The sequence below is a fragment of the Mauremys reevesii genome, linkage group 10, assembly GCF_016161935.1.
Source record: "Mauremys reevesii isolate NIE-2019 linkage group 10, ASM1616193v1, whole genome shotgun sequence".
In the NCBI taxonomy this organism is placed as follows: domain Eukaryota; kingdom Metazoa; phylum Chordata; order Testudines; family Geoemydidae; genus Mauremys; species Mauremys reevesii.
In genome coordinates, this window is record NC_052632.1 from 44,545,704 (window position 1) to 44,558,858 (window position 13,155).

The 13,155-nt window shown below is 54.2% G+C and overlaps 1 protein-coding gene across 2 annotated transcripts in view; it reads left to right on the top strand.

Moving 5' to 3' along the window:
• CD276 (CD276 molecule) overlaps nt 1-13,155 on the top strand; it is a 70,247-nt gene that overhangs the window by 15,451 nt on the left and 41,641 nt on the right. The window lies entirely within an intron of this gene.

Below are 13,155 nucleotides of genomic sequence, written 5' to 3' on the forward strand. Positions count from 1 at the left end.
GTGCCTGCTGATCGCTGTGCTTTTTAGGCACCAGAGAATCTTAGCGACAGCCTGGCAAAAGATTGGTAGGTCCCTGGTAGGAGGTTATTGACACTGTGTTGAACTGGATCAGTGGTTCTCAACCAGTGTTCCCTCTAATTTTTCCCATCCACGTGCGGAATGAATTGTGTTATGTGCACTAATATGGAGGTGTTGTGCGACACATCAGCTTATATTGGTGCACAAAAAAAATTCATGTGGTGGGGGTGGGGCTGAGGGATTCAAAGTGAGGCAGAGAGTTGGGGTGCAGGGGTGTGAGGGCTCCAGCGGGGGGTGCGGGTGAGAGGTTTGGGATGCAGGAGGGTGCTGCAGGGCTATGGTGGGGAGAGAGGACTCCTCCCAGCTCTCTCCCTGCAGCAGCACCTGGGCTAGGGGAAGAGGTGTCTCTTCCCTCCACGGCAGCTCTGGGGCTGGGGCCGCAGGATAAGTGCCCCTCCCCCCGCAGGTCCGGGCTGGGGCTGGGGGAGGGGCGCCTCAGCCATGGCTGGGTTCAGGCTGGGGGAGGGCTGCCCCAGCCACGGCAGGTCCCTGAGCGGGTTCCCTGAGCACCTGCGCGGCACTAAGATGGCTGCTGCACGGCAGCGCAGCTTACAGGGAACTTAGTTCTCAACCTGTTTACCATTGTGGGCTGCTGTCTATATGGGCCACATCCACACAACATATATACTACCTGTATGGCCCTGAGGTTGTCACATGGGCCACAGCTGTGTTCTGATTGGGCTAGGGTGACCAGATGTCCCGATTTTTATAGGGATAGTCCCATTTTTTGGGTCTTTTTCTTATATAGGCGCCTATTACCCCCCACCCCCGTCCCCATTTTTTACATTTGCTGTCTGGTCGTCCTAGATTGGGCTGCGGGTTGAGAACCACTGAACTAGGTTGTGTTGTAAACCTCTTGAGAATACTTTACAGTGGTTGCTTATGACAGGCTTGTCTACTGCCATTTGTGGTGTCTATTTAGACTGTAAGCTCTCCAGGGTAAAGACTGTCTCTTTCTCTGTGTCCGTACAATGCCCTGCCCAGTAGGGCCACGATCCCTGCTAGAGGCTTGTCTGGGCCGCTAGGTTCTAGTGTAATACAGATAAAACTAACGATTCCCATTGTCTGGGTGTGGCCAGGCCTCTCCCAGGAGAGGCTGGAGGAAACCCTGTGTTATTCATTGCCTAGGTTTGCTGTTCATTTCCATTGGAAGTGCTGCCTGGAAGCTCTGTTGGGTGCTGCTGGCTTTATGCTGTCCCAGCCAACCCATGGAAATGCCTGGGCCTTGCTGAATAAAGAGGCTGTTGATGTGGTGGGGAGGTGCTGGTATGAAAGGTGAATGGCTGCTTTTGACAGGAACCGAGTGGCTGCTCTTTTCTCTCTGTTTGTTGTCTCCCAGCCTGCGCTGGCTCTGATTCCCTGGGAAATCAAACTAAGCTGAAATGCATATGCAGGTCCTTATCCTGCTCCACTGGAGTCAGTGGTAGTTTAGCTATTGGGTTTGGTGGGAGCAGAATTGGGCCCTTAAAAGAAGCCTGTGTAACACCGACAGATTCTGGTTGTTGGCGGACGGGATCGAACCGGGGACCTCTGGAACTTAGTGTATGAGCCTCTACAAATCATGAGCTGAAAGCCAACTCCCTGTTAACTAGGGCTGTAGAGCCGACTCATTAAGTGTTCTCAGTGCCACTAGATGGGACAGAACACCACACCCAGAAGGTGTGTGGGTTACATCTGCACCTGGAACTAAAACTCTTCAGTGAAGAAATAAGTAAATCCAGGCAGAGGTGGATTAAGATTTACTGGGACCCTGGACACAAAGAACAATTGGGCCTCCCACACCACAGGGGCTCAGGAGCACCGGAATCATGAAGTGCAGCACCTGCTAGCGGCACCAGCCTCTTCTCGGCGTGGGGCTGAAGTGAGCCTTAGCCCCCATTTACTATGGGGCCCTACCCCATCTTCTCCTTTTCCCTCTGGGGCCCCACCCCCTGGCCAGGCCAGAAGCTGGAGCTGGGCCATGGTAAGAGCTGCCCAGGCCACTGTGGGGAGCCCCAGACCCTCCATTTGCCCTCGGTGGTGCACCCTGGGGGGGCAGGGAGAAAGGCAGGTGGAGGGTCCAGGGCTCCCCACAGTGGCCTGGGCTCCCTGGGTGGCTCTTACCACAGCCCAGTTCTGGCTTCCAGTCTGGCCATGGGGCGGGGCTGCGGGGGGAAGAGGAGGAGCCGGGGGTGGGGCCAAAGTTACGGGGCTGGTGGCCCCTCACTTCTACACAGGTTTTGGTGCTCCTGTGGGGACCAAATTGCCCAGGGCCCTGGACATAGGGCCCATGGGCCCATGCATTAATCCACCACTGGATCCAGGCAACCCTCTATATCGGAAAGAGCAGTGAGCAACTCAGTGCCCCAGGGAATGCTACATCCTGGGGAAGTAGGGTGGAGGTAATACAGAACAGAGCAAACTGTTTGAGCTCCTGTGTTTTAGATGTATGCAGGGGCAGCTCTAGACATTTTGCCGCCCCAAGCACGGCGGTGTGCCACGGGGGGTGCTCTGCCGGTCACCGGTCCTGCGGCTCCGGTGGGGTCTGCTGGTCCCATGGCTCCACCGAAGCTGCGGGACCAGTGGACCCTCCGTGGGCACGCCTGCGGGAGGTCCACCGGACCTTCCGCAGGCATGCCACGGAAGGCCGCCTGCCTGCCGCCCTAAGCATGCGCTTGGTGTGCTGGGGCCTGGAGCCGCCCCTGGATGTGTGAAAGACCTCCGACGGCTGCCCCCCGCCCTCCCAGCTCTGCCAATGCCCCCAAGTCTTGGCCTGCAGTGCCCCCTGCTATTTCAGTTATCTCCTCCCCCCTGCCCCCGCTTAGCCAGTGCCCCTCAGGCCTGGCCTGCAGTGCCTTCTGCTATTCCTGGATTAGGCCCCTCTCCACAACTCGCTTCAGGCTTGACCTTTCTCACTCCTTTGCCTCCCCTGTGCAGAGCCTAGCTCAGACTTGTACCAAATTGAGTATGATGTGGACAAATGACCATCATCTACCAAGCTAAGACCTGCCAAACTGCTGTCACTCGTGACCTGAACCCCAGTGCCCATCGACGAAAGAGACCGGGGCATATGAACACAACTGTGTTAACGGTAGATCCATTGATAACACTAATTCCGTGATACTGCTTGAGCCTAAGGGGTTTCTGGCAGGGGATCGCCTGGCCTGAGCATAGGGATTGCCAAACTGAGTCAGAAGAACTGAAGTCTTGAACTGAAGTCCATGTAGTCAAGTGGCCTGTCTGTGGTGGTGGCCAGCACCAGATGCTTCAGAGGAAGATATAAGAACCCTGCAAATCTGCCTCCACAGTAGGTTTTATTCTGCTCTCTGATAGTCAGAGATTGGCTTAACCCCTCAAGTATGAGGCTTAATATCTCTTCCAAAAACATCCTCATTAATTATGACAACTCTGGATCTTCTTGGTAGACATTTGTGTCCAATTTTTTAACCTTAAATTCTTGACCTCAGCGGGCTTTGGAGGCCATGGGGATGGGAGGGAATTCCGGCAGAGGAAGCAGGTGCTGCAAAGCTCTTCCCCCACTCTGTGGTAGCCCTCAGGGGACAGGATGTGGAGGCAGTGAAGGAAATACCCCATTAGTGGAGAGAGCCATTGCAGCTGGGGGAGGATGTCATTACCAGGGAAGGAAAGCCAGACTTCTTAGCTGGCTGAAGCAAGCATGTCTTGCTTGTATAGCAAGATGGGCTGTGTCTGCAGTTTTGTTTTTCCTCTCCTTCCAGGGGCCAGTGGAGTTAGCCCCTTCCCTTCTGTAGTCTGACAGGATGGTGGGACTGTTGATTCCACTTAATTGCAGAAGTGCAGCATTTTGGGTGTAGGGGAAGGAGAAGGGGCGGATGTGTTAATCTTTCAGTGCTGTTTCCTCCTCAGATCCCCCAGTGTGCCAAGATGCTGGTGATCTGTAATCCCACGCCAGCGCATGGGACAACATTCATCCCTGGAGTAGTACTGTTCAAGTCAAGCCCAGCATAGGAATTGTCCACAGGCACTGGACTCCTACAGTTCCATGGGTCCCCCTGGAGTTTGTGCCCATATTCCCCAAAGCCCAGGGGTGGGGGGCACATGGTTAGCTGCCTCTCCACAGGCAGCTGGGTGCTCATCTGGATGGAGATCTCCAGATTGTTCTGGGTCAGAGAGTCCCTGGCTCTGAGCACTTCCTGGGCTCTAGTGGGGTGAGTTTGGGGATGAATGGGTGATTTGGGCATCTAAGGGCTGCCCAAGGGCCCCCCAAATTAGTCAGGACAGAGGCAGGTCTAAGAGGGAGGGCCTCAAGCAGTGATGGCTCGGCAGCCCTGCAGTGTATGCACCCTATGACAGTCTCCAAAGAGGGTCCCTGACCTCCCCGGTGCACAGCTGAGTGGGTGATGAGTGGGGCCAGGCTTGCTGGGATTGGACTGGGGAGGGTTCGGGGCAGGGCTGGGTTTGGGAGGCGACTGAAGGAGCAGCCTGCTCAGAGCACAGCGGTCTGGGTGTGTCTGGGATGTACAGGGCCAAGAAGGCTTGATATACATGGTGGGGTGGCTTATTCAAATTTCTCCATAATGACTTCATTTTCCTCTTCCTTACCAGCTGAGTGCAGGAATCAAAAGCTCCTGTAATTGGGGACTTCCCTCCCCCCAACTTCCTAGTGAAGGGTAGCAGATGAGAGATAGAAATGGGGAGCAAAACAGTGCCTGGAATAGGCACCATTTGCCAGCACTGAGGGTTTGAAAAGCCCATTCTCCAGCTGAGTGTAGATACCCCCTTGAGCTCCCCGAGCTGGGAGCAAGTGATCAGAGCAGAGACACTGTCCACGGTTGGCTCTGGAATTTCCCACTCTCATCATAGCACCCCGAGCCCAGACTAAACCCCCAGGGGAATCCGTTGTGCACTCAAGAATCCCCCTGCCAGCGTCTTGCTTCCCTGGGCCTGTCCTCTTTCCTGACCATTCACTGAGCAGAGCTACTTCCTAGCTTCTCCCTCCCTAAGCCCATTGGGAATGAAAGGTGCAGGCTCCAGGGCTCGCTTGGTGGTTGGCAGAGAAGTCCCACGCCCTGTTGCTGACATGTTCCTGAGGAAGGATGCGTAACCCCTGGAATTGGCACCTGTGTGGGAACCATGAAATGGAGGCAGCTACTCCCACTGCTTTCAGGAACTGGAGAGCTGAGGGTGCATTTGGAGCACTACTGCTTAGCCAAGCTATGACCCAGAAACAGCTGCTGCCAGGGTGGAGTTGGACCTCACGGCCAACGGTGTGTTAGGACGCAATAAGGTCACCACGCTGCTGTGAGAAGTTTTTGGCTTTTCCTCTGGAACTGCGTTACAGGCGAAGTTTGCAGTTAGTCTCATGCAGGGTCAGGATCCCCCCGAAGCATCATGTGCCAGCATGAGATTGGGACAGGATCTGTGACCTCTGGCCACAAGTCGCAGAGCCTGAGCACTCTCCCAGACCTCAGCAGTGTGGGAGCCACAAAAGAGAGAGGGAGTCTGGGGTTTTCTTGTTTGCTGAATGTCTTATGGGGACAGCATTGGCACAGGCAATGAACGGAGCAGTCTTCTGAGACGCCAAGCTGACAGCATGCAGCAGGGGTCAGAGGAGAGGAAAGGGAAGGGCAGGGGAGGTGAATCTATTTCTGACCAGGCTGGAATATCTGGGACTTGGAGGTGTTTTTCTGTATCGTAAATGTTGCAGGTGAAATTAACGAATACAGTGGAATTTTGCAAAATTTTGGGGATGGGGTGTGTGACTGGGATGGGGAGATGCCAGCCTGCCGCCTCGCTTTGCACTATTCCATCTGCAAATGGATCATTCACCAAGACAACCCACCAAGCTGCCTGCTCCAGATTTCCCTGCCCCATGCAGGTGTTGGATCCATCCCTAAAATGCTCCCAACCCTTTCCTATAAGGCAGCTCCCCCTTCTCCAGCCTATTCAGTAAGGGTTGGATATTTTTGTTAGCAGGGGATGGGTCGAATCAGTGTCGTAGCCAGGTGGAGGAAACAGAGGGAGCAATAAAAAAAAAAAAAAAGGCGCCACCCGCTACGGCGCTTTTACTCACCTAGCAGCGCTCTGGGTCTTCGGCAGCAGGCCCTTCATTCGCTCCGTGTTTTTCCAGCGGCAGTGAAGGTCCCGCTGCTGAAGACCTGGAGGGTTTGGGAGGCAGGAGCTGTGGGGGGCACTTTTGGGGGCCCGCAGGCCCAGAGGGGCCCAGGGGATTAGCGGGAGACGGGGAGCAGCCTTCTCCGCTTCCCTCGTCCCAGCCCCAGCTGTGTCGCTCAGGGGAGGGGGCTTGGAGGAAGGGATCCCTCCCTGCACTCAGTGGCAGCAGCAGAAGCGGAGCAGCCCGGCCCCAGCCCGCTCCACTCTGCCAGCTCCCAGCCACAGCACTCCGCTTCCCACCGCCAGTGAGTGCAGGGGAGGGGGGGACCTTTCCCCAGCCCCCTCCCCCCACAAGCAACATGGCTGGGGTAGGGGCAGGGGAAGCAGAATGGGCTGGGGCCGCGTCGCTCCACTTCCCGCTGCTGCTGAGTGCAGGGGGGCATCCTTTCCCCAACCTCACTGCACTAATCGGCGGCGGGAAGTGGAGCAACGCGGCTGGGAGCTGGCAGAGTGGAGCGGGCTGGGGCCGGGCTGCTCCGCTTCCTGCCGCTGCTGGGGGGGCTTTCCCCAATTCTCCCCCTCCCTCTCCCTTGCTGGGGCCCGGGCAAGGGAAGCGGAGCAGGCTGGGGCCGCGTTGCTCTGCTTCCCACGCTGCTGCCGGTGAGTGCCCCGGCCCCCTTCCCGGGCTCCGCCGTACCCGGCGGCTTCACCCCCTTCCCGGCCACCACGCTTGTGATCCTGCGCTGACCTCGCCCCGCTCTCGCCGCCAGCTGCTAGGATTTAAAATCCAAGCCACCCGCCGCTAGGCACCATGGGAATGCCCCCGCTTGCCTGGTTTAAAGGGACAGGTGCACCCGCTGCGCTGCGAGCTGACTGCCACGAGCAAGGAGGCCAAATCTGACTTCTTGTGCTTTGGCTTATGTGACAGACCCAAACCAGTGGGGTACAGGAGTCTGGTCCTATTAGTATCCAGGAAGTGGGCGGGCGAAGCCCGCCCACTGCTAAAGGACCTCCCCCCAGCCTAAGGAGAGGATCCACAGGTCCGGGACACTAACTAAGTACGTGGGACAACTAATGAAAAAAACAGGAGCGGGAGTGAGGTCACAGGGCTAAACGAAGGGAACCAGATGGGGAACGAGCAAGGAGGCGCTTCCAGAACACAAGGTCTCAGCCCGCAACGTCGTCCCCGTGTGAGTGTAAAAATTAAAAAGCCACTACTTTTGGGGAATGTCCTCCCCCCTAGCTACGCTACTGGGTCAAATCTCATGGATTTGGAGGTTTTAGGTTCCCAAAACTAGCTAGGAGTCTGCAAATGTTTGCAAGCTCTAGGGGTGACCTGTGCTGGGGGCCCTGCCTATGTGTGCTGGCCAGTCTCACCTCAATGCCTGGAAAAATCATGGAGCAGATCCTCAAGGAATCCATTTTGAAGCACTTGGAGGAGAGGAAGGTGATCAGGAATAGTCAACATGGATTCACCAAGGGCAAGTCATGCCCAACTGACCTGATTGCCTTCTATGATGAGATAACTGGCTCTGTGGATATGGGGAAAGCGGTGGATGTGATATACCTTGACTTTAGCAAAGCTTTTGATATGGTCTCCCACAGTATTTTTGCCAGCAGGTTAAAAAAGTATGGATTGGACGAATGGACTATAAGATGGATAGAAAGCTCGTTAGATCATCAGGCTCAACGGGTAGTGATCAACGGCTCGATGTCTAGTTGGCAGCTGGTATCAAGCGGAGTGCCCCAGAGGTCAGTCCTGGGTCCAGTTTTATTCAACATCTTCATTAATGATCTGGATGATGGGATGGATTGCACCCTTAGCAAGTTCGTGGATAACACTAAGCTGGGGGGAGAGGTAGATACTCTGGTGGGTAGGGATAGGGTCCAGAGTGACCTAGACCAATTGGAGGATTGGGCCAAAAGAAATCTGATGAAGTTCAACGAGGACAAGTGCAGAACTTAGTACGGAAGAATCCCATGCATTGCTACAGGGTGGGGACTGACTGGCTAAGCAGCAGTTTCGCAGAAAAGGACCTAGGGATTACAGTGGATGAGAAGATGGATATGAGTCAGCAGTGTGCCCTTGTTGCCAAGAAGGCTAACGGCATATTGGGTTGCATTAGTAGGAGCATTGCCAGCAGATCGAGGGAAGTAATTATTCCTCTCTATTCGGCGCTGGTGAGGCCACATCTGGAGTATTGCGTCCAGTTTTGGTCCCCCCACTACAGAAAGGATGTGGAAAAATTGGAAAGAGTCCAGCAGAGGGCAGTGAAAATGATTAGGGGACTGGGGCACGTGACTTATAAGGAGAGGCTGAGGGAACTGGGCTTATTTGGTCTGCAGAATAGAAGAGCGAGGGGGGATTTGATAGCAGCCTTCAACTACCTGAAGGGTGGTTCCAAAGACGATGGAGCTAGGCTGTTCTCAGTGGTGACAGATGACAGAACAAGGAGCAATGATCTCAAGTTGCAGTGGGGGAGGTCTAGTTTGGATATTAGAAAACACTGTTTCACTAGGAGTGTGGTGAAGCACTGGAATGGGTTACCTAGGGAGATGGTAGAATCTCCATCCTTAGAGGTTTTTCAGGCCCAGCTTGACAAAGCCCTGGCTGGGATGATTTAGTTAGGGTTGGTCCTGCGTTGAGCAGAAGGGTTGGACTAGATGACCTCCTGAGGTCTCTTACAACCCTAATCTATGATTCTGTGATGCTGCTACAGCCTCTCCTAAGTGCACTGCGAACCTACTGACACTTGACTCCCAAGTCCACGGGCCCTGCTTCAGAGCTGTGCTTGGCTGCAGCTGGGGGGCAAGAGGGAGTGCACAGGGAACAGGTAGCTACATGGCACCTTTTTATGGGCCCCTGGATGCTTAAGGTGGCTGGGAGCCGTCCTCATCCCTCTCCCCGATGTAACGGCAGCATCTCCAAAGCCAGCTCTGTCTGCCAACGATTGTCCCCAGAGCAGCTGCAGAGCAGTGTGCTCTCAGCCTCCCCTGAAGTGCCCCCATGGCAGGGGTTCAAGGGTGGGTGCACTGACATGGCTGTGTGGGGGTCCTGGACTGCAGTGTCTCGGGGGACTGCAGACCAGGGTTGAGGTGCATTTATAGGGCTGGGTGAGGGCTCTAGGACTGAAGTAATGGGATGCTGCAGGTCCGGTGCATTGACAGAGTGGGAGGATGTGTTTGTGGGGAGCATGGGGATGGGGGTGTTTCTGGACTACAATAGCAGGGCTGTTGTGGGGCAAAGTGCACTGGCACATGCTCTGCCTTTGCCTCTGGATCTCCAGCCTATCTCCTCCATCTCACACTTCCACAGCAGGACTAAAACCAACCAAAACAAACTACAAAGCCCCTGGAAGGCGGGGGTCTCCTGAGCACCTCCTGAGCACCTGAGAGAGGTTCTCCCCTTCCCATGGGCATTGCCGACTTCCTAGGAGGAGAGCTGAGGTCTCAGCAAGGACAATACAGTAGAACCTCAGAGTTGTGAACACCTCGGAAATGGAGGTTGATTGTAACTCTGAAATGTTTCTAACTCTGAACAAAACATTCAGATGTTTACAATTGAGCATTGACTTAATACAGCTTTTACTCCTGGGGGCATTCTGTGCCAAAAAAATGAAAATTCTGTGCACATCTTAAAAATTTGAAACATTCTGCAAATTTTATTTGTCAAAATAACACTACATAATCACGCCAGTTTCAATTATTTTGGTAATTTATTTCAAAATACTTATCAGCAACTATGTCTGTAACAATACAGATGCACACAAAATTTCCCCCAGGAGTAGAGAGTTAAAGAAGCCCCTATTACTACCCAGTTCCTGTTTCTTTTCCCCTTTTGCACCCCCCCTCCCAACCCAGCCATGGTGCCCCCCAGCCAATACTCCCAAACCCCATTTCTCCCCAGAGCCCAGCCACAGGCCCCCCACTTGCCCAGATTTCCCCCCCGCTTTCCCCCAAAGCCCAGGGATCCTGAAGGAGACACAGCCTGATGCTTGATCCCAGGCTTGTACGGAGTTTCCTGTGCACTGCCCTCTCCTTCCCTCAGAGCATGCTGGGAATTGTGGCTGCCAGGAACCCTCTTGCTCCCTTCTCCTCCCCCCAGCAGTGTCTTCTGTGTGAGAGCTGGGCTATGCCAGGTCCAGTGTCCCCTAGTGGCGGCCAGCAGCACTGCATCCCGTTTCTGTGGGGGAACGGAAATTCTGTGTGCACAACGTTAATTTCTGCAAAATGCTGCATTGCACAGTGGCACAGAATTCCCCCAGAAGTAAGCTTTGAAACTTTACTATGCAGAAGAAAAATGCTGCTTTTAACCAGCTTAATTTAAATGAAACAAGCACAGAAACGGCTTCCTTACTTTATTAAACTTTTTTTTAAGTTTTCTCTTTATTTTTTTTGTAGTTTCTATTTAACACAGTACTGTACTGTATTTACTTTTTTGTGTGTGTCTCTGCTGCTGCCTGATTGCTTACTTCTGGTTCCAAATGAGGCGTGTGGCCGACTGGTCAGTTCATAACTCTGGTGTTTATAACTCTGAGGTTCTACTACTATGGTCCCCAGACTATGGGGTGTGTCCCCCTAGGGGGGCGAAGAGGAAGATTTGTGAAGGGGGGGCACAATGAGGCCTAGGCCAGCCCCCATGGGGGGTGGGGAGGGAGTGCCTCCCAGCCTTGCTCTGTCCCCGTCTCTGCTCCGGCCCAGTCCCAGCGATAGCTCTGGCCCCGGCTTCAGCCACTGGCTCCTGGCCCTACTCGCAGCCATGGTCCCAGCTGCAGCTTTGGCCCCAGCCCTGGCTCGTGGTGACCGGGTAAGGGGAGGTGCGACCAAAAAAGTTTGGGGACCACTGTTCTATTTGAATTTCCCCAAATTACCCAGCATACTTTGCTTTATGTTATATGTAATTTATTCCCCTTGGTCCTCACGTGGCACTAAAATTCCTATTGATCTAATTAAAGCAAACCAAGGCATCCAGCAGGGTGGCAGTGAAGGATAACTGGAGGAGAGACCATCGGGCTCAGGCAGTGGGACAGGCTGCTTGTGTTGCTAAAAGTGTGGGGGCATTGCCTAACCCAGGAAATGAGGGCCAGAGGAGCAGGGTGGTGGGGAAAATGAAGTGCTCTGGTCTTCCCCAGCAGGGTGAGCTTAGGGCTCAAGCCAGGCAGGATGAAGGATTTGTGGGAGGGCTAGTGACATGATTATTTCTGGGCTGGCCTCTCAAACCGTCCCAGGATCATTTAACTGAGGGTGTGTGGGAGGTTCTGGGCAGCGACCAGTGCCCTCTGCAGGAGAAGTGGATCCTAGCATCTGTGCTGCAGCCTGTACGCTTTGCCATCCTTGGACTGTAAGCCGGTCAGGGTAGCCACCAGCCGGTTTATATATGCTGTACAGCACCTAGCGCAGTGAGGCCGTGATCCCTAGCTCTAGGATACTATCACAATGTACGTTATTTCAGTGGGCTATTCAATTTCAGGGCAGGGCTGGGGACTGCTGGGCCTCACTGGCTACAGGGCTGTGCGCAATCAGGGGCTTGCCGTGTTCTCTTTCAGATGTAGAGTCCAGAGTTGTCAGCAGTGTCAATGGGACAAAGGTCTTGGGGGTTGCCTTGGGGAGGAGGGGAGGAGAGCCTTCCTTTTGATACAAACTCTGCCAGTGACTTTGAGGGCCCCCCTGGCAGCACTTAAAGGGATGGGTCCTGTGGCAGGGAGAGGGAGGCTGAGCTTCCTCTCCTGCCCTTGCCTTATGCCCCCCCGCCCCCCCCCCCGGTCTGGCCCAAAGAGAAGGGGAAAGTGTTATGGATCTACCAAAGCCTTTAAAGGGCAATGATTCTTTTTGCTCCCCTCCTGGCCTCTCCCCACCTCCATCGCTCTCACTGCCCACACTGTTCTGCCTCATGTTCCCAGGCTATCTCAGCCCCTGCACCCTAGAGCCGAGCAGGGCTGCCAGGCCTTGCTCTGAGCCTGCTTAGCCCTTCTCAGCCTTGCCAGCCCCACATATTCACAAATCTTGAGTTGGGCCCCCTAAAAATAATTGGAATGGCTTAAAAATCCCAATTTTGACCAATAACAACCTATTTCTGGCTCTGTGAGCCTTCGGGGGTCTCGCTTTCCAGCTTGTTGCTGCCAGAAATAGACTCTTTTTTTTTTTTTTTTTTTTTTTTTTTTTTTTTAAAAGGAAAGATTTTTTTTAAAACTTTCCCTTTATTTTTTTCGTAGTTTCTAGTACGTAGTTATTAGTTTAGTAGTTTCGAGATTCTGCTGTATTTGTTTGACTCCAGGAGTTGGGGCAAGCCACTGACAGCACGAGGCTCATGAGAATTGGCTGCCCTGCCTCCTGGAGGAGAGACCTCTGACTCCACCCATGGGTCCTGGCTCTGTGGGGGTAGGCTGTGAAAAGTGGCGCCCAGAGACTGAAAGAGAGGAGAAAGAATCGGGGGAGGAGAGCAGTACGTAATGGTAAAAGCCCTCCGCGGTGTATAACACATATGGAGGGTCTCTGTGTGCCAGCCGAGGTCTTGTGACTCTTCTCGACCTTGGGCTGCTCTGAAGCTGGCTGGAGTCTGTCTCATTGCACGTGTTCCAACGGGAACGAAGCCGGACAAGCCTGGCCTCTTTGAAGCATGTGGGTGAGAGAGGCAGCGTGTTCATCACTGGTAACAGTGACCATTGCTGAGGGCAGGATTATTTTCATTTTGGTAGCATGTAGCGGCCCAGTTGAGATTGGGGCCCTTTGGCTGGGCGCCGTATGCACGTCTCAGGAGAGACTGCCCCTGCCCCAGACAAGGACTGTTTATTCCCAAAGCAGAGAGACCAACTGACCTTGCCAGGGCTGTGCCTGGAGTCGGTGGCAGCAGGTCGTAGAGTGCAGCTCTCTGGAATCCCAGGCCAGTGCCTGACCCACACAGCCATCTCGGGTGGTTGGACTGAGCATGGCAGGAGGTGGGATCCTGAGCTGGATGCACCCACACTCTGAGCTAGTGCAGCCAAGGCAGGAAATACTGGATTAGGA